The sequence below is a fragment of the Podarcis muralis genome, chromosome 6 (assembly GCF_964188315.1).
Source record: "Podarcis muralis chromosome 6, rPodMur119.hap1.1, whole genome shotgun sequence".
Classification (NCBI taxonomy): domain Eukaryota; kingdom Metazoa; phylum Chordata; class Lepidosauria; order Squamata; family Lacertidae; genus Podarcis; species Podarcis muralis.
Window position 1 is genome coordinate 13,314,688 of NC_135660.1, and position 24,888 is coordinate 13,339,575.

The window sequence follows — 24,888 nt, forward strand, 5'->3', positions numbered from 1 at the left end:
AAGCCAGAGCACATGGAAATGCCGTGTCCCATCCACAGTATCTGGCTGTAAATTACCTGTAATTAATATTCCTGGCTGTGCCCTTCCCCTACCTCAACCAGGTTCTTGCAACAGCATTGTATTATTATTATTATTAGTAGTAGTAGTAGTAGTAGTAGTAGTACAATTGCACAGTCAAATCTGATTGGCAATTTATTATGAGGTCATCCCATTCATGGGATGGACTGTGACAGAGTGGAATCACCAGTATTTCATGAAGGAATTCAAAAAATCAAGTGTGGGTCTGTAGGAAGCCATAGCAGCCAGCACAAATATCGGAGCCAAATAGGATTTTGAAAAAGTTGTAGATTGTAGAGTATACAGATGGTGACAGTCACGTTTTCCCATCGGCTCTTTCGAACTTTCGTTCATTCCATCGCATTAGGATAAACATAAATTAATCACCAATAGTTTTTATTCTACCAAGCGCTCTCTCCTTTCCCCCTTTGTACAGTAGGCTACATTCCAGCCATACAAATCTCAGAAAAGTGTGTGTGCGTGCATGCACCCACCCCACCTACCTCCATCAAGATAAGCAAGAGGCTTTATCACAGCTCAAGGACACATTCCAATCACTTCGCCACATTTCTGCATCAGCCTGTGTCCATCAGAAAATTTCATCAGCATTTTAGTATGTGCTTCTCAGAATAGACACACTTTTTGCAAGCTGTTTCCGCTAATATAAAGCTTTTCCGTATGCTATTTTTTACCAATGTATGCACGTTAACGCACACTTCCCCTGAATATATGCGCTATCTGTACACATCATTTGGTTGGAGAACTGCACTGCAAAATTCAGTCTAGTGCAAATGTTGACTGACAGCTGCCTCTCGCTTTGCATATTGTTTCAGGAATGTGAATTAGCTAGGTTCAAGACGAGAACCAAACCAGATTATCTCCTCCATCCCCAAGCGCACCTGACTTTGGGCCTTACATTCCCCATATTGAAAACCACCCTGCTGTTTCTGTGCTTCCAGGCAGGTGTCTGTAGAAAAAGACATTTATTCTTTCACCCCCTCAGGGGTTTATTTCATTGCCTAGCTAGATAACACTCCTACGTCTTATCCCTTTCCAGCAGCTGAACCCTAAATCCAGCTCTCCAAATCTCCAAACTTTTATTTGGTGCCAGTAAATCCCGAAGCGAGAACGCAGGAGACAACTTTCATAGCACGAAACAAAAGATGAGCGTGTCAGAGGGGACTCGTTTTTTTTTTTATATTCCCAGCATGAGAAGAGTACTATAAAATTGTTAGCATCCTCCAGGGCCTGCTTACAACTATGGCATCCATGTTCAGATCAATGAATCCTCGTTTTTGTTTTTGTTTTGTTTTTAAAAAGCTAATTGCAAATTATTATTTATGCATGGAATTATCACATATTCTCCTAGGGGATTCACTTCAGACAGCCACCCTCCCTGGGAAGATGGCTGGCATTGAATTTAGATACACAGCTTGCAATCCAAAGCCTCTGTAACATAGCCTAAACTGTGGTCTATCAGGGAAAGGGAATTTCTATAGGACTTTTTACCTTCTCAATGTTTTTAATGCAGGAGTAGGGAACCTCTCCCTCAGGCTAACCCTCTGCACCTTCTTCAAGATCTTTTGTGTGGTTGGAATTCATCCTGGAATTTTAATGGTGCCCTTTGCTTGCCTGGATAGAGAGATGTGCAAGGCAAGGCTGTAGAAGCATCTCATTTTTTGCACGGCTGGAGTGTAGCTGGTAAGAGTTGCATTCGTTGCTCCACCCACTTTCGCATCTGGCCCCACCCACCAATGGCAACTGGGCCCCAGGTTGCTCATGAGAAAGCAAGGCCCTTAGGCTGAAAAGAAAGCTCCCTGCCCTAATTTACTGGTCCCAACTCAATGGATGAGAAACAACTATCAGCATGGTCAACATGGTGCAATCACGCTATTAGGAGCACTGGATTGGCATCTACACTGTACCAACCTCCTTGCCACTGCATCCCTCTGCTTCCCAGTAAGCATTGGAGACTCAGCTATTGGGAGATTAGGCAGGCACTGCAACCCCACCACATCACCCACTACCAGTCAAAATGACATCTGACGCCACAAGTCCTCTCCAACCACAAGGCCTGTTGAAACTGATTCATATGCTTTCACCTACAAACTATGGCAATATCAAACAGGTAAAGGCCATTCTAATGCATATATTTCAATCTCAATACAGATATCAGGGTGTGATACAGAAACAGCTATCAGGACACTCGATGATACAGAGTCATGACTTTTGCTTGAAAACCAACTTGGCCTCTCATCAGCCTCTAGATCAGAGTTTCCCAAATTTGGGTCTTCAGCTGTTTTGGAACTACAACTATCATCATCCCTGACCACTGGTCCTGCTAGCTAGGGTTGATGGGAGTTGTAGTCCAAAAACAGCTGATCTAGACCAACATCTCCCAAGCCACTGGGCCCCTCCCCAAAATCTAATTCCACAGTCCTGTCCCAGACATCCTCCCCTGCTGACCAGCCCTGCCCAGATTTCTCCACAGGGCTCGTGACGGTGAGCACCACACAGGTTTGTAAGAGTAAGTCATCCCAAAGATGGGGCACCCAAAGGCTCTATCCTGCATTGCCGCGTGTCAAGCTTCTCACAACATACAACAATATTTCAACTAGGCATGGAAGTAGGAATCACTTTTTAAAAAGAGCCTAAAAATAGAGGAAATGAGAACACTATACAGAACAGGAGTCTTTCAATGTTACGATTCTAAGATTATTGCAGCCATTGACTAGCAGTTCTGCACCCTTCATAACTAGTGGGATAAAGTAAAATAAAACTCACTAACATAGAATAATACTCCCTTATTTCCAACTGAGTGCATGCATACATTACAGGGAAGCTTAGCTCTGAGTATCTACATATCTTGACAGTTTGTCATTTTTATCCAATTCATTTTTTAAAACTCTCCCTGTCAGATTGACTTAAATTGGAGGGAGGGGGAAAGTGTGCTCAGCTGGTGAAATTTTCAGGGAATTCCCGTCTCTCAAATACAGCATACCCTTTGGCACTGTGAAAAATAAGAATTGTTGTGTGCTTCCCACTTCTTCAATCAATGAGAAGTTCCAGGGGCGGCGCTTACTACAAAGAGACTAGTTTTCTTTAGCCCTGAGATCACTGGGTGGCTATTATTATTATTATTATTGAGGTTTTGGAGTAATTGAGATTATTTACAAATATGCAGATTGAAAAGAGATGGAAAGGAACTGTTTAAGTATTTCTAGGTACAGTGGTACCTTGGGTTCCATACGCTTCAGGTTACATACACTTCAGGTTACAGACTCCACTAACCCAGAAATATTACCTTGGGTTAAGAACTTTGCTTCAGGATGAGAACAGAAATCATGCTCCAGTGGCATGGTGGCAGCAGGAGGCCCCATTAGCTAAAGTGGTGCTTCAGGTTAAGAACAGTTTCAGGTTAAGAACAGACCTCCGGAACGAATTAAGTACTTAACCCAAGGTATCATTGTATATAGAAAGCTCCTTTTACCAAGTCCATCTAGCCAATATAGTCTACTTTGACTGGCAATGGCTCTCCAGGATTTCAGACAGGTGTACCTCTCAGCCCTGTCTGGAGTTGTCAAGGAAAGAAGATGCTCGACAACTGAGCTATGTGGAAGGAACAGGTAAGAACTCAGTCACTTAGCGTGGCAGCTCCAGCACTTGGGAACTCCTTGCCTATTCAGATCCAGCAGGCTGTACTCTTCACTGCACTCTTTTCAGCGCCTGCTATAAAAACATTCTTGTTTAAACAGTTCTCACTCTGTTCCCCTCAGTAGGGAGTCAGCTATCATCACCACTCATCTCCTCCTCCTCCTCTGGGGAGTAGCAGGAATCATTCTATGGGCTGTGCCTTCCAAAGGCTGCTTGGAAGTCTGCTGCTGCTGTTCTCGAGTCTGCCCCTCTTGTTTTTTGGAGCTCCCCTTCACTTACAGAGCCAGTGTGGTGTAGTGGTTAAGAGCGGTAGATTCATAATCTGGGGAACCGGGTTTGCATCTCCGCTCCTCCACGTGCAGCTGCTGGATGACCTTGGGCTAGTCACACTTCTTTGAAGTCTCTCAGCCCCACTCACCTCACAGAGTGTTTGTTGTGGGAGAGGAAAGGAAAGGAGAATGTTAGCCACTTTGAGATTCCTTCGGGTAGTGATAAAGCGGGATATCAAATCCAAACTCTTCTTCTTCTTCTTACATAGCAATCCAATTCCGATGAGAGTCCTCTCCAGATCAAAACCTTGACACTCAGAGGCCGATTCATTTAGCAGGTCATCTTTCTCCTTTATCCAGAGCCCATCTGTTTCTTAAGTCCAAATGCACATCCATCTTAAAAGAAACAGAAGTACCTCCACTCATGGCGACCACATTGGGGAGTTTCCGATACATACAGTGCTATGCACTCTGCATCCCTGCTCCCGCATTCCATCAGAGTGAGAGGCAGTTATAGGATGATCTGCAAGTAAAAGCTCTCCCCCCCCCCTGACCCTGGGGCGGGGGGCTTGCAAGGATAATTACTCCCGGATTATCCTTAATTAACTGCACGGCTGGCACCCGCTATCATGGGATCCGCTGTTCACCATGGCGGCATCGCCGGAAGTTCTACACACTTTTAGGCACCAGGGGAAAATGTTCCTTTGGTTGATTTGATTGACAACCTATGCCCTATACTATGTTGGGGGTGTTGGGGGGGGTTATTGGGTTGTTGTTTTCCTAAGCTGATTATGTACTTTGTGGTTTTATACAGTGGTACCTCGGGTTACAGACGCTTCAGGTTATGCGGTTTCAGGTTGCACACCGCACTGAACCTGGAAGTACAGGAACGGGTTACTTCCAGGTTTTGGCACTTGCACATGCGCAGAAACACTGAATCGTGACCCGTGCATGTGCAGGCATGGCACTGCAGGTTGCGAACGTGCCTCCCGCATGGAACACGTTCGCAACCCGAGGTTTCACTGTATCCCGATTTTATCCTGTGAACCAACCTGAGACCTGCAGGTATCGGGTAATATATTATTATATTAATGTCTAGGTTAAATAGTCCGCTCTTCACAGCCTGTTTTTACTCAGCAATGACACCAGGGGAATGACACCACATCATGACGCAGCATCAAACCTATAGGGCCATTCTGTGGGGAAACAGGAATGCAGCATCAGAAGCTCTGTCCCCATTTGAAGCAGCCACAGTTAGTACTGACCACAGTTTCTTGGGTTCAGATTGTTGTGCAGTGTGGGGTGATTAAAAAAACCAATCCTCCTGTCAGACTGGTAAATATCCCCTCATTTACCCAGTTTAGAATATTCCACCTTTCTTCAGTTGAGTTTCTTTTCATTCAGCCAAGTAAGGGGCTCAAGTATATGTCAAATAAAGCTTTAATAATAAAGAAAGTTGTAACACAGTAACATACTGTTTGAGAGAAATTAAAACCACATGATGAGGCAAGAATGACAGTTGGCCTCTCTAACTGAATTTATCTTAATACCCAAAGGGAGGGGTCGATTCAGGAGCAGAACACAAAAGCCCCACCAGATGCCAGACATTCTAATATTCAAATTAGGCCCCAGTGTTTTTCTAACACAGATGACATGACAAGTGGCAGTTAATAATAATAATGATAATGATAATAATAATGATGATAATGATAATGATGATGATGATGATGATAATAATAATAATAATAATAATAATAATAATAATAATAATAATGGGGAAAGCTTCTGAACATCTCTGAACAGCTGTGTCAGATAAGTTGAAAAACAGAGCAAGGAGTTTGTGACCCTGAGGCTCACCTGGGTACATTATTGCCACAATAAACCATGATTTATAATGATGTTCAAATACACCCACTTGCTCAATAGTTTGTTGCTCCTTCCAATAAAGAAAACCAAATGAGAAAATACACTTCTCCAAAATCGTTCAGTAACCCCCTAATATAGGTTCTGTTTCTGTTGAAATTATTGTTTGTCATTTTAGTTTGCAGTGACTAATTGCAGCATTAATATCAGCTTTTCCAGCCAACATTCATTTCTATTTAATGTTTTCTTTAAATGTATCTTAGGAGCATTAGAAGTAAAAGAGGCTGTATTAGAAAATGTGTCTTTTAAAAAAACCAGTCCATGTAATATGCATGTGCAAAATTGCCAAGTTTAAATATTCATAACTTCAAAGCTAATGGCCCAATTTAATACAAATTTATATTTTCAAAATCTCCATGCCTGACTACAAAGCAAGGCCAAAGTGAAGTGGTTACTTTTTGCCATTTTTTTTAGTTATATAAGCATCTCGATATTACAGCACAGTAGTGAATGCACTTCAATATTTATTTACAAGGAGGGAAACTCATTTAAAATACATTTACTCATAAAAATGTATGGTTTGAGAAGAAGGACAATGATTTACAAAGAGAAAAGCTCACCCAACTTTCTCACAATTTCTAGGGGAGGGGAAACTCTTGAAGGGATGTCAGCAAAGAAAACATTCTTCCGGAAGGTGTGTGTGCTGGGGGAACGAAATGCTAGTTCCTGAAATAAAGCTGCAGTTCATCTCTAGCAATTGCTAAAGCAAACCACTAACATCGTAATGATTTGGGGGCCCATTTCTTTGTTCTCTTACAGGAGCCCATGTGAAGTAGTGGTTAGAGCGTTAGGCTAGGACCTAGGATACCAGTTCAAATCCCCACTCAGACCCAAAGCTCACTGGGTGACCTTCAGCTTGTCACTGCTTCTCAGCCTAACAGACCTCACAGGGTTGTTGTGAAAACTAAATGAGAAGTGGGAGAGGGAAACCATGTATGCCCCCTTGAGTTCCTTTGAGAAAAGATGGGATATACAGTGGTACCTCGGGTTAAGAACTTAATTCATTCTGGAAGACCATTCTTAACCTGAAACTGTTCTTAACCTGAAGCACCACTTTAGCTAATGGGGCCTCCTGCTGCTGCCGCGCTACCGCCGCGCAGTTTCTGTTCTCATCCTAAAGCAAAGTTCTTAACCCGAGGCAGCCCCCCTGCATACATGTGCTTACAATCTGAATGGCAATCCCCGGAAACTACAACTACAGTCATACCTCATGTTACGTCCGCTTCATGTTACGTTCTTTCAGGTTACGTCCCACGGCAACCCGGAAGTACCAGAAAGGGTTACTTCCGGGTTTCACCGCTCACGCATGCGCAGATGTGCAAAATGACATCACACGCATGTGCAGAAGCAGCAAATCAAACCTGCGCCTGCGCAGACGCACTGCTGCAGGTTGTGTTCTTTTCATGTTGCGAACAGGCCTTTGGAATGGATCCCGTTTGCAACCAGAGGTACCACTGTAATCCAGAATGTGGCAGCTAGACTGGCGAATGGGAGTGGCCGCCAAGACCATATAACTCCAGTCCTGAAAGACCTGCATTGGCTCCCAGTACATTTCTGAGCATAATTCAAAGTGTTGGTGCTGACCTTTAAAGCCCTAAATGTCCTCGGTCCAGTATACCCGAAGGAGCGTCTCCATCCTCATTGTTCAGCCCGGACACTGAGGTCCAGAGCTGAGGGCCTTCTGGCAATTCGCTCACTGTGAGAAGCCAAGTTACAGGGAGCCAAGAAGGGTCTTCTCGGTACTGGCTCCTACCCTGTGGAACGCCCTCCCATCAGATGTCAAGGAAATAAACAACTATCTGACTTTTAGAAGACATCTGAAGGCAGCCCTGTTTAGGGAAGTTTTTAATGTCTGATGTTTTATAGTGTTTTTGATATTTTGTTGGAAGCTGCCCAGAGTGGTTGGGGAAACCACTCCAGATAGGCAGGGTAGAAATATATATATATATATATATATATATATATATATATATATATATTTGAATATCAATTTGAATACAGCAAGTGCATCCCCTAAAGCTGTTCTTGAAGCTTCCTTCAACCGTCTAGGGAGAGTTACAGGGTGCAGAGGAGGAGAAGGGGCAAGTCCCATTGTGCAAGCAGAATTCTTTGTACCACACTGCCTAGCATTTGCAACTTGCATGCAAGTCTGTGTCCTCTTTTTTGCCCAAATCACCACCCTGTGCACAAGAGCCCTACAACCCACCTGGAAGTTCTTCAAGAGGGCCATTAATATGAATAGAATATGCACAAGGACACTTAGAACCAACCAACAAAGTAATTCCTGGCCAATTTATTTCTTGGTTTCCTGATATGAAATAAATCTGTTTTCTCTAGATTCCTAGTCCTGTATTATTGCGGCTCCCTTATAATGGGTCTTACAGGATTGCTTCTGTCCATGGAATGCCTCTCACAATCCTTCCCTATTACTGAGGCTTATCATATGTAGAAAAATGCTAGTCTTACCTCTCCCATCATATTGGCTGCCTCCAGATATCCTCCTCTGCCAGCCTAATTTCTTGTTCCGCTCATAATGACTGAAGAAGCTAAACTATGCTGAACAAGTCTCCCCTGCAGCTCAACTTCTTGGTGCATTGTTATTAAAAAACACACACACAAAACAGAAAGAAGGGAGTACTCTGTAAAGCCAATTAAACTTAATGTAGGCAGCGGTTCAATGCAAATCGTTGTTAGTGTGATGTTTTGCAATTTGCGGGTGTCAATCCATCAGCCTGGTTTTCCAGAAGCAAAAGGCAGGCTTAATATTTTAAATGTTTCAAAGCCAGGCTGGCCTGACTAAATGGATGACAAAGGTTGTGCTTCCCCTTGCAGCTTGGCTCTGCGCACACCACAGTCTATGTGCATCTAAATACTCTCCGAATCTTTTTAAAATGGAGATCAATAGTCAACAATAGTCCTCCTGGAGAGGAATCTCAGTGTGGCTTGGGAGTCACCCTGTGTCCCCTTCTGCTGACTGTTCTTTTGACTGTCGGGCTATAGCTAAGTAGTGCTAGACCATCTGTGTTGCGTCCAGAAGGCACCAGGTCCAATCCCTAGAATCTCCAGGTTGGGATGTGAAAGACTTGCACCAACAGGTTTTTTTGGGAAAGGACTGTTTTTAATTAAAGGGCTGGTGCCGTGCTGTTTGTGTTGTACTTATTGGTATGTTTTAAACAGATCTTATATATTATATAGTTTTAATTCAGTCAATGCTTAATTGCATTTTAATGTTTGATTTTTCTATTTTTTAGTGGCTCCTGTTTTTATCTTCAAGCTGCTTTGAGTCCCATCAGGGCAAAAACTGGGAGTATAAATAAATTTTGCTTCCATGTATTCAATGCAAAATTCAGAGAAGTGTGAATGTTTCTTATGTATGTCATAAGTCTCCACACCATCCATACCAGAAACTCAGCAGGTACGTATGAAAGGAAAACGATACAACTTCACCAACCCACACACAAAAGCAGCTGAAGCGTTCTCTGCAAAACCATCTGTTGTCTTTTGCTCTCTGACCATTTTTTTTAATGTATTGTGTGTGATATCCGCCCCCTCTCTATATCTTCCCTAGCCTCCTCCTCACACAAAAATGCTGCTACTGGAACAAAATGATTCAGTTTGCATGGTGAATACGGTAAAGACAGGAACATATGGTGAAATAAACTTTCTCTTGCACTGTTCTTAGCAAAGCAAGCACACCTTTAAACAAGCACAAAGAAGAGACAGCTAAAATATGCTCGACTCCACATGAAGACTACTAATACACATGTGGTTTTTCTTCAAGTGGGAATCCCATTCCTCACTAATTATATTATGTAGATATCTAGTTAGAGGTTTGTCAGAGTAATCCCTTCCTAACCACTAACTAATCAGCAGGGGGTTTAAAATTTTGTCTTTCTAATGGATGCCTTCCACAGCTCCTTTTGCAGTGGGGGGAGGACGCAAGCTGCATCCTAACAGCTAGGATTTTACCTCCTTCTGATATCATTGCATTGTATTATAATATTAGGATGCTAAAGCCTCACCAATTCACTCGCAAGGGGACTGAAATTAGCACTGCACGTCCTGCTGAACTAGAGAACTGGAAATGGGGGGGGGAATACAACATAAAGCCACCCGTGTAATAGAAAATTAGAAAAGGAAATATTAGTGTGCCCCTCCATTAAAATGGGGATTACATTGCACCCCAAAATAGTGCAGGGACTGTCAATCAGTGGGCGGGGGGGGGGGGGACCCTCAGAGATTGGCATAAGGTAACTGTAAAGGAAGTTGGGGTTGCTTGTGCGTAAAGGGTGCTACTGTTCTAGGCAACGTAGCCTGGCTAAACCTTTCCCTGGCTGGACAGCCCTTTCTCCATGGCTGTGTCAATCGCTGGCAGAATCCGTCAGTGGGCGTTTCCTGAACTTCTTCCAACATAGAAACTCTTTGACGCCAAGTCTCCTCCTAGCCTCCCTGCGTGGAAGTCTCCTGCGCAGAGTGGGCGTGCCCAACGGAGGTCCTGGGCTCTCCCCGCTGGTCTCTGTGGAAGAGTCTTGGAGCCCTCTCTCCGCAGTTCCCCCTTGCTTCCTGGTGTCACTCCCATTTCCTTCCTCAAAGGAAGTGTTCTCTCTCCCTCTGCTGGTCCCTTCTCCTGCATCGTTGGGGAGCCTTACCTCCACTCTAGGCTCCGATGGCAGTTCCCTGACAGTAACCCAAGACATACCAATTGCTAGAGAAATCTGAATCAGAGACATTTTAGCTATTTCTCCAGAAAAACGGGGTGAAGGAAGTAACAAAAAACTGATAATGGGAATTGCTTGTACCTCATAGTCCAGGCTTGAAGTTTGCTTCGTAACAGATGCCAGCATCCCAGCTAGAGATAGGCAAATTTCTGGACTGTGTCACTGATAACATCTGTCCCATACTGTCTTCACAATAATCTAAACATTTTTATGAGGCTTGTGGGAGCGGCCATAGTTCAGTGGTCAGGGCAGCATATTACCAAGGTCCACCCCTGATCCCAGGCTCCCTGGCTATGCTGTGCATATGCAGCAATACCCAGGACTTGAACTTTCAGAACAGGAATGAAACATCCAGGTGTGTAATAGGTCGTACAAAGCAGCAGAGATAGCTATAGCAGAAGCTCAGGGGTCCAGGCCTTGAAGGTAAAGGTAAAGGTACCCCTGCCCGTACGGGCCAGTCTTGACAGACTCTAGGGTTGTGCGCCCATCTCACTTAAGAGGCCGGGGGCCAGCACTGTCCGGAGACACTTCCGGGTCATGTGGCCAGCGTGACATCACTGCTCTGGCGAGCCAGAGCCGCACACGGAAACACCGTTTACCTTCCCGCTGGTAAGCGGTCCCTATTTATCTACTTGCACCCGGGGGTGCTTTCGAACTGCTAGGTTGGCAGACGCTGGGACCGAACAACAGGAGCGCACCCCGCCGCGGGGATTCGAACCGCCGACCTTTCGATCGGCAAGCCCTAGGTGCTGAGGCTTTTACCCACAGCGCCACAGTGATCCTAACCCAGAGTCAGAACTGATCTGTTTACAAAGGATTCTTCCTCAACCCATTTAGCATGTTCCATCTCTAGTCTTTCTGCAAGAATTCTTTTCACTTTTCAACTGAATGCAACGTGCCAACTAGCCCTCGTCAATCCCATTTTGAAAAGTCATCCCCATTGCTCGTTCCGGCCGTCTTCTGCATAACGTCCCTGTACAATCAGCCCTCTCCAATCACCACCTCGTGATCTTAAGAGCTCAGAACACAAAAATGTCAGCATCACTTAGCAATCTGGGATGACCCTGGCACATTTCATTTATCTCAATGACCTTCTCCTTCCGTTTTACTATGGCTGCTAAAAACCCTCTCCAGAGAGGAGGTGAGGAATTCATACGAGACACCTAGCAGCTTATCTGAGTTCACCTTTCAACTTGATTTCTGCTCTGCTTGTCAAAAGTATATGTCAAGAAGCAGTTTCGTGATTCTTATTCATAGTTCTCTCATTCCCCCCTAATGCTGCTTGCGTTTCCCAAATAGTCTGCCGAGGACACATAAAAATGGATAGAAAAACAAAAGTATATTCCAGGAACTTATTTGCTGCAGTGCGTGAAAGTGCTGGGTTCAGTTTGACCTCAGAAGAAAACACGAATCAGGCCCATCGAGCTGAAAAATCCGCTCCACTTCCCAGTGGGGAGGAGTTGCGGTGGACCGCATGGCCACCCAATCCCCACCAGGGGCAGGGGACTTTGTCCCCTGTTGCCTGGGGTATTCTGGCCATGTCAGAGCCTGGCCAGCCAATCCGCTGGCCGGGGGGCGTGGCCAGGGCCATTTAAACTGAGGAGCGAGCCAGAGGACTTCCTCAATCACCTGCCCTCCCTCCCTATTTTGCAGGTTAGGCAATGGCCTGGCTATGGACTTCAGATGGTTGCCTTGGTTGTCCGAGGGGCCTGGTAGGAATTTTTCCACTTGGCAAATTGGCACTGGCCACTTGGTTTTTGCCTACCTCGTAGCAATCGCCACAGCTTTGTTAGGGTTGCGGTTAGGCATTGTTTGACCTTGTGTGGGGGAGGGGAGGTGTGGCCATCACCTGCCCCTCCATGCTTAAGGGTATTCCGTTAAAGGAATCCGGGGCCCCTGGCTGGGGGCTAGGGCCTTGACACGACCCCGACGGGAATACCAGGGGGAGCTTGAGTTGGTTCGCACCGACAGGGCTCCCCCTACCGGTGGCTTACGTTTACTGGACTTCCTGCACAATGGGCAGGCGTCAGATATAGTCAGGTCCAATCAATGCCTAAGCCAATACCGCTCACATTCTGTAATTCAATAAAGTTGTGGCCAAAATTTGCCCAATAACATAAACCTAATATCTGTGTCCTTGTGTGAGTTATTTCCAATGAGGGGGTGGCTGCGGGGTCTCAACACACAACTGCCCTGCCCTGGTTGTAAGCCCTGGTTTGAAACGGTGTTTTCCTTTTCTGTCCTGTAACTTACTGCTTTATGAAATAATGCAGAATGGACTGTGGTTCCCAACTTCTCGCCTTCCTTTGTTTTATTAGTCTTTGAAAGAATACTGCATGGGCAACTAAGCTTAAGATGCCAGTAGCCAAAGCGCAAAGGGTGAGTAGAGCTGTCATCTGGATTGAGGTGCGTCCAACAAGCTGACAAATATTCTATTGCCACTCCTATGTTAAATTGTATTACATAAGGTAGCGGATTTAAGCATGGTTTTGTGAATGCTTTGAGTGACCAGCCCATGTTCACATCCCTACACATATCTTGGCTCAGCTCACAATATGGTGCGTTTCCAAGATACACTGAGTCATGAGCAAAACACGTGTCTAATTTCACAGGACCAACTTTACCTACCCAAACGCAATTGCATGAGGACTTTGCGTTATGAAAAGGATCGCATGAATCTGCAACTTAAAAAACACCTGCAAGGTACATCTAAGGATTGTTCTGCCTACCCACCTAACTGGGCCTGTGGAACGTCTTACCATTTATTGCCAACCTTACACAAGGTTGGTTGGCGCATTCAGAATACTTATCACACCCATGCTTAGATGAAGTCATCAAGCTCAGTGTAAGGTCTTAGCTCCTTCTCCCACTGAGAGTCTTTCAGGATTTTTTTACCCTTCTTTCCTGGGGTCCACCTGGACACTTTGTTGGTGCTCTTTCTTCCTGTAAGAGCCTGGTGGGAATCATATAAATTACAAGCTGGTTTTAATTCCTTCATATTCTATGCCCATGCCAGTCCATATGTCTTTTCCATAAGAAAAACAACTCCCTGCTGGCTTAAAAAAAACAAAAAACACATGTCCTCCTTTATCGACTGTAATCATTTGGTTTTTATCAGCACCTGCAAGTACTGTATTTTAGAAAGTGCTCTTCACAGTTCCCTCAATTCATGTCAGTCAATGGATAGCCATTTTCAGTGTGGTGAAATTTTAATAAGCAATAATCCTCAACAGAGCAACATATTTAAAATTAAGCATGCACTCTATACTCAGAATAATGTGTGTGTGTTTTTGCCTGCCACCCCAATCTCTGATTGGTGAGAGATTCCAGGGGCTCCAGGCATTTACCCAGGGTTCAGTCTCCATGGAATAAGGGACAGCAGAGACTGTGGTGTCTTTAGGATATATGGTTTATTTACACATAACTACAACCTGGAAGTGAGAGCTGGACCATAAAGAAGGCTGATCGCTGAAGAATTGATGCTTTTGAATTATGGTGCTGGAGGAGACTCTTGAGAGTCCCATGGACTGCAAGAAGATCAAACCTCTCCATTCTGAAGGAAATCAGCCCTGAGTGCTCACTGGAAGGACAGATCCTGAAGCTGAGGCTCCAATACTTTGGCCACCTCATGAGAAGAGAACACTCCCTGGAAAAGACCCTGATGTTGGGAAAGATTGAGGGCACAAGGAGAAGGGGATGACAGAGGACGAGATGGTTGGATAGTGTTATTGAAGCTACCAGCATGAGTTTGACCAAACTGCGGGAGGCAGTGGAAGACAGGAGTGCCTGGCGTGCTCTGGTCCATGGGGTCAAGAAGAGTCGGACACGACTAAATGACTAAACAACAAGCTGACTTCACCTTGACATTCCCTTCCCATTAATTATCTTTCACTGCCCACATGAATTCTTCTGTCAGGTATTAAACACTGGCAAACGTGTTTATTCACAATGCAAGAATAATGCTGCAGTTCTGTACACACAATGATAGTAAATCCCACTGAAAATGTGGGAAATACTTCTGAGCAAACATGCATAAGCTACTGCTATCCCTAAACCTTTTAAAAAAAACAAAACCCAAAAACTACACCTGAGGTTGCATCATGCAATTTAATGTAGAAAGTACCAAAAATTGCAATTGAACACCCAGACAAGGGCAAAATATATAATCTGTCTTCTTGATGCAAGATGCATCTCAAAGTAATATTGCTGTGTTTTCAAATGCCTGTTCCAGTAGATGAGACTACGGAGGGAGGGAGATGAGGACATTTCCTAGAAATTCTGGATTGCCTACATGTATTAAATTATATATATATAAATAAACACTAACATTGCTTCGGAAATTCATGCTGCGAATAAAGTTTATCTAAACCTGCTGTAAGTATCTTAGCCACAAGAAAGGCACTTGCTTCTGTGTACAACAGACTGATATTGACACAGGTAAAAGTAAAGGGACCCCTGACCATTAGGTCCAGTCGTGACCAACTCTGGGGTTGCAGCGCTCATCTTGCTTTATTGGCCGAGGGAGCCAGCATACAGCTTCCGGGTCATGTGGCCAGCATGACTAAGCCGCTTCTGGCGAACCAGAGCAGCGCACAGAAACGCCGTTTACCTTCCCGCTGAGCGGTTCCTATTTATCTACTTGCACTTGACATGCTTCCAAACTGCTAGGTTGGCAGGAGCTGGGGCCGAGCAACAGGAGCTCACCCCGTCGCGGGAATTCGAACCGCTGACCTTCTGATTGGAAAGTCCTACCCACGTCTCGATATTGACACACTACAGTATATATTCTCTCTCTCCGCCCCCACGCCACTGGCAACATATAGTTTGCATTTTGAAAGCCTAAAGGCAGTCCTGGATAACACCATCTTCACCAGTCCAAGAGGTTGGTTGGGAAGCAGGGAACTGTTATATGGTCTATGATGCAGTTCTTGCTGCTCTTATGGAGTTATGGAGTTCCATCTATATTCATGGGCCTTCACAAAACATAGGTTTCACCAGATCACCAATTGTGGAAGCCGGTCCCTTAGAGTGAACACCCCACCAACCTCACTCTGTCTTGAGTCAACCCTCACGTGCCCACCTTCTTACCTACATGCGCTCCCCGGTCTGGCCACACCTTCTCTTTCCGGGCCACGCCCCTCCCTAGCCCTGTTCAATGTCTTCCTTAAGTTCTTTTGTGCTTTGTGTCTTTGGACTTTAAGACTTTGTCTTCATATTGCTTGCTTGGATGCGGGGTGGTGGAATGTAGCCCCTAAAAAGCTCCCCCAGAGGGAATGCGACTCTTGGGATGAAAAAGGTTTCCGTGAATTTAAAATGTGGTAAAGGGAATGGTATAACGCGGACAAAGAATTCTTTAAAGTGGGAAAAGCCATGTTTTAAGTCTTGGGTAAAAGATATAAAACACCCCCTTTTCAGAGTTGCTTGAGAATCCAAACACGTACCAAATGTCAGCTTTCTATTAGTTATGAAAACAGTCAAACCATTTTGGTATCACCCACATCAGTGAGTGAATAAAGCCCAGGCATGTTTAGATATCTGGCAATTGTGACTCTCACTCCTGGCTTCAGTTAAGTTGCAATGTAAAGGCTAAATACAATGAAGCTGGCTAACGTTATTAACAAGACACCTGTTAAGAGCCTGCACCTGTGCAGGTTGCAAAATTCTTCTCTAGTCTAGCCCTAAAGTAACTCTTTCCAGTCCGATACCTTGATTGAAAATGGCATCTGATGGTATCCAAACAGGCCTCAGTCTCAGGAACCACCATGTGAAATCTGGTGACAATATCTTAAGGGGTGTCCAAGTGCATAGAAAACAGATGAACAAACAACTTTCCAATCTATATATAGTAGCAGGAAGTTGGAAGATGGATAAGCAGATTTGAAATACAGTGATACCTCTGGTTGCGAACGGGATCCGTTCCGGAGGCCCGTTCGCAACATGAAAAGCCCGCAACCTGAAGCACCGTATTTGCGCAGGTGTGCGGCGTGATTTGGCGCTTGTGCACATGCGCGAAGCGTGATTTAGCGCTTTTGCGCATGCGCGAGCAGTGAAACCCGGAAGTAACCCTTTCCAGTATTTCTGGGTCACCGCAGGACGCAACCTGAAAAAACGTAACATGAAGCAAACGTAACATGAGGTATGACTGTATCATTCAATACATGAAAGACTGGGTGATATTCAACATTGGTCAGAGTAGACCCATTGAAATTAATAGACTGCAGTAATTTAAATATCGACTGATTTCAATAGATCTACTCTGTGTATGTCTACTGTCGCATATCATGTAGTATAGGTATACGTTAGCCCATTTAAAAGTAAAAGTAAAGGGACACCTGACCATTAGGTCCAGTCGTGGCCGACTCTGGCGAACCAGAGCAGCGCACAGAAACGCCGTTTACCTTCCCGCCAGAGCGGTACCTATTTATCTACTTGAACTTTGATGTGCTTAGTACAATAATGAGCTGCAGCTTTCTGGGGTTTCAGAAAGGGAGTTCTTCCCAGCCTTATTTGAACATGTCCAGAATTGAAACCAGAACTTTCTAAAACAGGCATCCCCAACCTGCAGCCCTCCAGATGTTATGGCCTACAACTCCCATGATCCCTAGCTAACAGGACCAGTGGTCAGGGATGATGGAAATTGTAGTCCAAAACATCTGGAGGGCTGAAGGTTGGGATTGCCTGTTCTAAAACAAGGCAGATGCTCAAACCAGCCAGCTATAATCCTTCGATCTCTTCTCACCTCTCCTCCCCCTCACTGTAATTCCTATGGAGCCCTCCACGATCCATCCCACATTTTGATATTTTTTCCTTTGCCTTCTTTAGCATGCTGCCTTCTTAGGTTCCCCTCTCTTTCTGGGCACCAGCCTCTTCTGTTCCCCTGTGGCTTAGACCATTCCAACTACCCTGCTCTCTTGCAATATGCAAGCTATTCATTACCACAGTTTAAGAAACAAGCCTTAATGCATTACAATATGAACTCTCATTACATTCCCCGTGCTACTAGGTTAAGGCAGGCTATTCATCTAATTCCGAAAAAAGGTATTGGACAGTTCAATTTATCCACATTCACGACAAAATCTTCAATTGAAAAAGCCTTCATTATCTATTCACCGTTAATTGCACATACATTTAAAAGCTACAGCCCTAACATGCTGAAAACAAATAATTAAATACCTTTCTGGATGAATAACTGAAGGCAATGAGGATAAAAAATAAAGCAAAAACCACGCTGACAGCCCCACCAATCATATTAACGCAGAGACTATTTGTAGATTACCAGCGATGTTGCAACGTTTTAATGAATTCAGGAAAGCATTTAAGATCCAGTGAAAAATAAAGAAAATCACGCTGAGTTTTTTTTAAAAAAAGGAGTAATATGCCTTTGTGTAGGATGAATCACCATTTATTTACATTATGCAGATAAAAATGTCACAACAATTAATTTCCAGTTTTATCTGAATCTAATATAGCATGCAACAGTGAGAACCAGACAAGCAGTTTGCTGAGTTGGTGTAATTGGCAAACAAATTTAGCAGTAAATAGGGTTCGGATATGGAGGCTTCAAACAATTATGAGCATGATCCAGATTCAAGCTCTTTTTAGGGAACAATCCTATGCACAAGAAGCATAGCAGGTGTAAATTAAGCTGGTATTAAACTTAATATAACAGAGTCAAATTCTGTTCACCAGCAATGCTGCTGCTCTGCCTAAGCCTGGCAGAGGGAAAACAAGCTTGTAAAATAGTGTTCTGTGATGGGTTGCCAGGTCACTTGGCTGAACTAAACTGCCTCAGAATCCAGCCTAAGCCCCCACTCTGTACCTCCCCAGAACGTACCTTTTGGGGACTTACACAGGCATCGGTTCAGCTAGCTGTTGTATCTTTGGCTAAGCCAGGGTTAAGGGTGGAACACCAGATAAACTGGAGACCCACTGCATCTTAAGCTTCACCCCAGGTGACTTGGATTACCCCCAAGGCTCTAGTCTTATGGATACCTTTTAAGGAACAACTCCATGAAACTCAATGAGACTTTCCAAGTAATCTTGCATAGCATTGGAAACCTTGCTATTCCTCTCACTTTGCTTACAACATCATTTTTGGCCATCTATGTTCAGCTTCTCTACGGTCAATGCTACTGGGCCAAGTCACTCCAAGGGCCTCATAAAACCAATCAAAAAGGCAGCACGTATGACCAGCCGGAACTTAATCCACATAAGCACATGACCCACAAGCAATGGGATTTCGTTTACAGCAGGGGTAGGCAACCTAAGGCCCGTGAGCCAGATGCAGCCCAATCACCTTCTCAATCCGGCCCGCAGATGGTAGGGGAATCAGTGTGTTTTTACATGAGTAGAATGTGTCCTTTTATTTAAAATGCATCTCTGGGTTATTTGTGGGGCACAGGAATTTGTTCATTCCCCCCCCCCCAAAAAAAAATATATAGTCCGGCCCACCACATGGGCTGAGGGACCAGCCCAAGGCTGAGAAAGGTTGCTGACCCCTGGTTTACAGAAATAACTGCAATCCAAATCACAAATGGAGTTCTATGGGTTACCTGTGCTGTAGAAAGACGCAGATCCTTCTATACACCGCAGTCCTAGGAAACAAACTCAATCTATTTTATTTCAATGGTTTTTACTCCAATGTAAGCATGCCCAGAGCATGATCCTATGAACATTTGCTCAAAGACAAACCTCCCCAAGTTCAATGGCACTTACTTCCAACTTACTGTGCTTCAGATTGTAGCTTTATAATTCCTTGATAGTTCCTCCACATACACAGACATACTTGCCGACAAGAAAAGAGATTCCAACTAAACATTAGGAAGCACTTTCTGGCAGTAAGAGCTGTTCAGCGGTGGAACGGTCTCCCTCAGAAGGTTGTGGACCCTCCTTCCTTGGAGGTTTTTAAACAGCTATTGGGAGGCCATCTGGCATGGATGCTTTAGCTGAGGTTCCTGCAATATAGGGGTTGGCCTAGAAAACCCTCAAGTTCCCTTCCAACTCCAATTTTCCTTTGGGCAGGAGCTGCAGAGCACAGCTCTACATGTTCACTCAAAAGTTGGACCTTTACCTAGGCTGCAATACTTTGTACACTTACTAGGGAAGTGAAACTCAGTGGGCCTTACTTCTGAACACATAGCATAGGATGGAGCTATAAGCATCCTTAGCATGACACCCTACAACCTGAGCCCATGCAAGTTTACTCTGAGGTTCACTGATGGCTGCCAGGGGCACAGGTAGTATGCATCTGAATACTGGTTGCTGGAAACCAGAGGAACCTGTGTTCCTGTGCTCAGGTCCTGGTTGCAGGTTTTCCACAGGTCAACCACTGTGAGAACAGGATGCTGGACTAGATGGATCATTGGCCTGATCCAGCAGACTCTTATTATGTTCTTAATTGGTACTGTGGCTGCAATCCTGTACAGGCTTGTCTGGGCGTAAACAGGATGTAACAGGACTTACTTCTGAGCACTTTTTATATGTTTGTGCTTAGGAGAACTGCTATGTGTCATAGTTGACAGAGGATAGTCTAGAATTTTAAGAGCTGTCTGGTGCAAGATAAAGAAAGCATAAAATCTGAGATTAAGGGGTTTGGGCAGCAGACTGAGCAGGCACACAGCCTTTCCCACTATGGTGAGGTGCCCTGTATTTCTATTTGCATTGCAGAGGTTTCTCCAATTTTTCATCCAAACATAAAAACTAGAGCATGCAAGTTCTTTTTTTCCTCCCCTGCTGGTGACGCACAAAGTGGCTACTCTAACCTCACGCTGGTTCTGACAGGGCGCATGGATCCCATTCCAGTCTCCGCCCTTCCTGCTGTGAAGTTTCGCTGGGCTTTTCGTGGTTTGGAGTCAAGCGCTCCCTGGTAAAGTTTCAACATCATCTCAAGCGAAGGCTGTTTCTGCTGGGATATAGCCCACGTTGGGATGCTGCTCCGGCCGGTTTAACAGCGCCTAAACCTCCGCGCGCGCGCCCGCCCGTCCTCCTGCCATCATTCCCTAGCTCTGGCCTACGGGAGCGACTTTTGTTTGCAAAGGGAACTGAACCAACTGCTGTCCAGAGCCGATCGGTGCCGTCCGCAGCCTTCCCCGGGTTATTACACAACCGCACTCGGGTTTGCCAACAGCGTTGCAAAACGGGCATGGCATTTTGCAATGCGCTTCACGGATCTATTCTAGTGTCAAGAGAAGCAATTTGGGGACCCTAAGGTGTTCTTTGGGAGGGGAAAACCCCTCCTTTTACATTTCCTTCGCCTACAACGTGGTCCCCCTTCGCTCCAGCTGCAGGAAGCCAGCCAGAGCCTCCCTTTTTTTGCAAATAATAAAGCCTCTCCATTTCCCAACCATAGCTGTCAACTTTTCCCTTTTCTTCCGAGGGATCCTATTCAGAATAAGGGAATTTCCCTTGAAAAAAGGGAAACTTTGACAGCTATGTTCCCAACTGCAAAGCAGTTCCTGCTGCTGCCGTGGCTGCCCCGAACTCTGACCACAACCTCCTTCCTTCCTTCCCCCCACACCACCCCCGTTTGACTTGGAACAGTCGGGTCAAGCTCATTACGGCTACGGGCAGGGCGGGAGAAAGCGAGGCAAAGGTGGGGGTGTGGGATAAAAGGAAGGAGGGGAGCGCTTCAGTGCTGGAGAACGGCGGCTGGGCTAGAAGAGCGGCGGCGGCGGCTACGCGCGCGCGCTCTCGCTCTCCTCGCGCGCGCTCTCGCTCTCCGCTGCCGGGTTGGCGCCTCGCAGCCCGCGAGCCGCTACCTGCGCGCGCGCCCCCGCGCGCCTGCCTCGCCTCTCCGCGACTTGGCCAACTTTTCTGCCCACCAGCTCTCGCCTGCGCTCCTCCTTCCCCCGCCCCTCTCTCTCCCCCCCCCCCCCCCACTCTCTGCGGCGGATCCATTTACCTTGGGAAGAGGAGGGAGCCTGGGCGCTGTACGGCGGCGCTGAGCTCTCTCGGGGGGGTTTTCAGCAGCCGTAAAGCGGCGTGAGAGAGCAGCGGGCGGCTTTCGCTCGGTCTCCCTCCCTCGCTCCCTCCATCCTCCCGGTAGCTGATTTGCGCTTATTACAAGGGATCAAGTGCCCAGTTTGGCATTAGCGGCCCGGCAAAGGGCGAGGGAGGGCGCGGAAGGGAGCGAGAGCGGTTCGAGATGGTGACATCTCGGGGCCAAGAGGGGGCGGGCAGAGGGCGAAGAATGGGACCGCTTTGCAAAAAGAGGGAAGGAATGAGCAAAACATAAGCTGTGGAAGAAGGGGAAAAGCGAGAGGAGTTGTTTATTCTTTTTATTATTATCTTTATTGCATTTTTAAAAATTACAAAGCATGAATTAAACGTTACTTCCAAATATTCAAAAAACAAAAAAGGAAAAGACATGATAAATAATAAAAAAAACAAAAAAGAATTAGTCACCTACACAAAATTGTTCAAAGGACACAAACAGTAATTTGAATAGTATTCTATGTGCCAGGTTCTCAGAAAGAAATTACATTTTTAATCCTTTTGTTTCTGAGAAAGAGGAGTTTTTTGTTGTTGTTCTTGCTGATGCTCCTGCGCCCTTAACCAGGTGCCTGCCAAAAAGAGGTTCTGCTTTAGGAGCTGCCTTATACTGAATCAGACCAGTATTCCCTGCACTGACTGGCAGCGGCTTCTCAGGGTTTCAGGCAGGGAAGTCTTTTCGGAGATGGGGATTGGTGGGTCTTTGGCCACTCTAGCTGGGGGCCTTTGCTTCCCCCTGCAGGTGGAGATGCTGAGAAGAGGAAAGCTTAATGAAGGCCTCCCACCTAGGGATAGAGAAAGCTGCCTTCTACCAAGTCTAGAGTTGCCATATTCCTAGAAGGAAAATTTTAGGGATGTGGGTGGCGCTGTGGGTTAAACCACAGAGCCTACCTAGGACTTGCCGATCAGAAGGTCTGCAGTTCGAATCCCTGCGACGGAGTGAGCTCCCATTGCTCGGTCCCTGCTCCTGCCAACCTAGCAGTTCGAAAGCACATCAAAGTGCAAGTAGATAAATAGGTACCGCTCCGGCGGGAAGGTAAACGGCGTTTCCGTGAGCTGCTCTGGTTGCCAGAAGCGACTTAGTCATGCTGGCCACATGACCCGGAAGCTGTACGCCGACTCCCTTGGCCAATAAAGCAAGATGAGCACCGCAACCCCAGAGTCGGTCACGACTGGACCTAATGGTCAGGGGTCCCTTTACCTTTAGAAGGAAAATTTGGGACACAAAAGTTGTTGAGCTTTTCTCTAGGAAACCCAAAATCCTTGAGGTTTTAGTGTGTGTTGGTCTTCAGCTGGTCACAGCCTGATTCAAGGTGGGTTGCAACAGGAGTGCTGCCACCAGGCAAAGATATGGTAAAAGGTATACAGCATGTATGGGACGTGGGTGGCGCTGTGGTCTAAACCACAGAGCCTAGGGCTTGTGGATCAGAATGTCGGCGGTTTGAATCCCCGCGACAGGGTGAGCTCCCGTTGTTCAGTACCAGCTCCTGCCCACCTAGCAGTTCGAAAGCACGTCAAGTGCAAGTAGATAAATACTTGCCCGCTCCGGCGGGAAGGTAAATGATGTTTACATGCGCTTCTCTGGTTCGGCAGAAGCGGCTTAGTCATGCTGGCTACATGACCCGGAAGCTGTCTGCGGACAAATGCTCCCACGGCCTATAGAGCAAGATGAGTGCCGCAACCCCAGAGTCGTCCACGACTGGACCTTATGCTCAGGGGGTACCTTTACCTTTACCTATGTATGGAAAAGAAGGCCCATTGAGTCCTTTCACTTCCTCTTGTGCCACTTGTCTGGCCAGGCATACATTGTTCCATCCACACTGCAACTTGTTCACCCATTACTTAGAAGAGGCCTGTGCATGCGTAGAGTGAACCAACAGCTGCCCTGCTAAGCACATACGGATCATGCTAACTGTTCTAACGCTCTGGATCTTTGAAATGCATTTGGGATAAATGAATAATATGCTGCATGAACAGTTAAGTGAATGAACAGATAATTCTGTTGTCTGTTCACATTTTATGCGCATGTTTCCCCTCAAAACGCCTTTGGTCTTAAAACGGGTATTCAGCCCCTTTTCATCCTAAGCATTGCACCAGCCTCTTAAATAGCAAATGCAGCCTCTGAAATAATCAGACGAAATGCTGCCTGACTTTGAGAATCAGAGGATAATGTTTAGTTGAACTGGGTTTGTTTGCTACTTGACAAAATGACCCATTCTTAGGCAATCATTAAAATCACAGGCTACAAGCACTGCATCTTACCTATCCTCTGAAGTAAATTACACCCTACAGACTTTGCAGGTCATTGTCTTTTTAACACACAGAATGGAGCCATTGGGACATTCTAGCCTTTTCCTTAGCAAGCCGTGTAAGCTTTTAAATAAAACATTCACCAGGATGAACTGAAATAAAGTAAAAAAATACCCAGTTTGGGAGCAACTCTTTGTGTGCATCTTCCCAAGCAATCTCAGCTTTGCTGGAGTGACTGTACATCACCTGCAGTTGGTGGCCAACTGAGACAAGAATTACCATTTTAGGCCCAAGATAGTAAGTTGTAAATTCAGGGGTAGGCAAGTCCCCAAGCAGGCCAAATTAAGAACATGGAAGGAACATTGTCTTGTATCATGAACCCACTGAGTATTGTAACGCTGCTCCTTTGTAGTAAGGATGCAGGGGTTACAGGAGGAACCTTCCCTAGGCAATAAATGTTTCTTGGGTTCTGTCTATCCTGGCTGTCCATTGGATCCTCTTAATGAAGGATTATAAAGTCTTCTGGGTCGGACCAGGCAGCAAACATGGCTGATGTGATTAGCTCCTTTGGTGTGGTTGTGATTCTTGGCTTTTTCCCCTGACTCATAGCTGTCAATGGGCCAGTGTTTCCCACAGTGACCATGGCCAAACAGATGTCCATGGTGCATTCACAAGCCAATCGTGAGTGCAACAGCCTGCTGCTGTTCTTCCTCAGCAGCAGGTTTTCAGAGGCATACAGGCTCTGATACTGGAGTGCAACCTTCTTGATTAGTGGCCATTGATAACTTTATCTTATTTGCCCAAGCCCCCTATCTAAGCCATCTAAGATGTTGGGCACCACCACATCTTGCAAGTTCCATAGGTTGAACTTTGTACTGTTATTTCCTTTTGCATGTCCTGAATGTGACACAATTCAGCTTCATTGGATAACCTGCGTTCTAGTATTGTGAGAATTGAAGAAACAGCATTTCTCTGTCCCTGGGGCAATAATGTTCCCCACTGTTGGAGGAGAAAACTGTGCTGGGCCC

General features: G+C 45.6%; 1 protein-coding gene across 1 annotated transcript in view; it reads right to left on the reverse strand.

Moving 5' to 3' along the window:
- NAALADL2 (N-acetylated alpha-linked acidic dipeptidase like 2) overlaps nt 1-21,664 on the reverse strand; it is a 770,720-nt gene extending 749,056 nt beyond the window's left edge. Inside the window, exon 1 of the mRNA XM_028731603.2 lies at nt 21,522-21,664. The gene's annotated coding sequence lies outside the window, so the exon portion shown is untranslated. The remainder of the gene's footprint in view (nt 1-21,521) is intronic.
- Between the last annotated feature and the right edge of the window lie 3,224 nt (nt 21,665-24,888).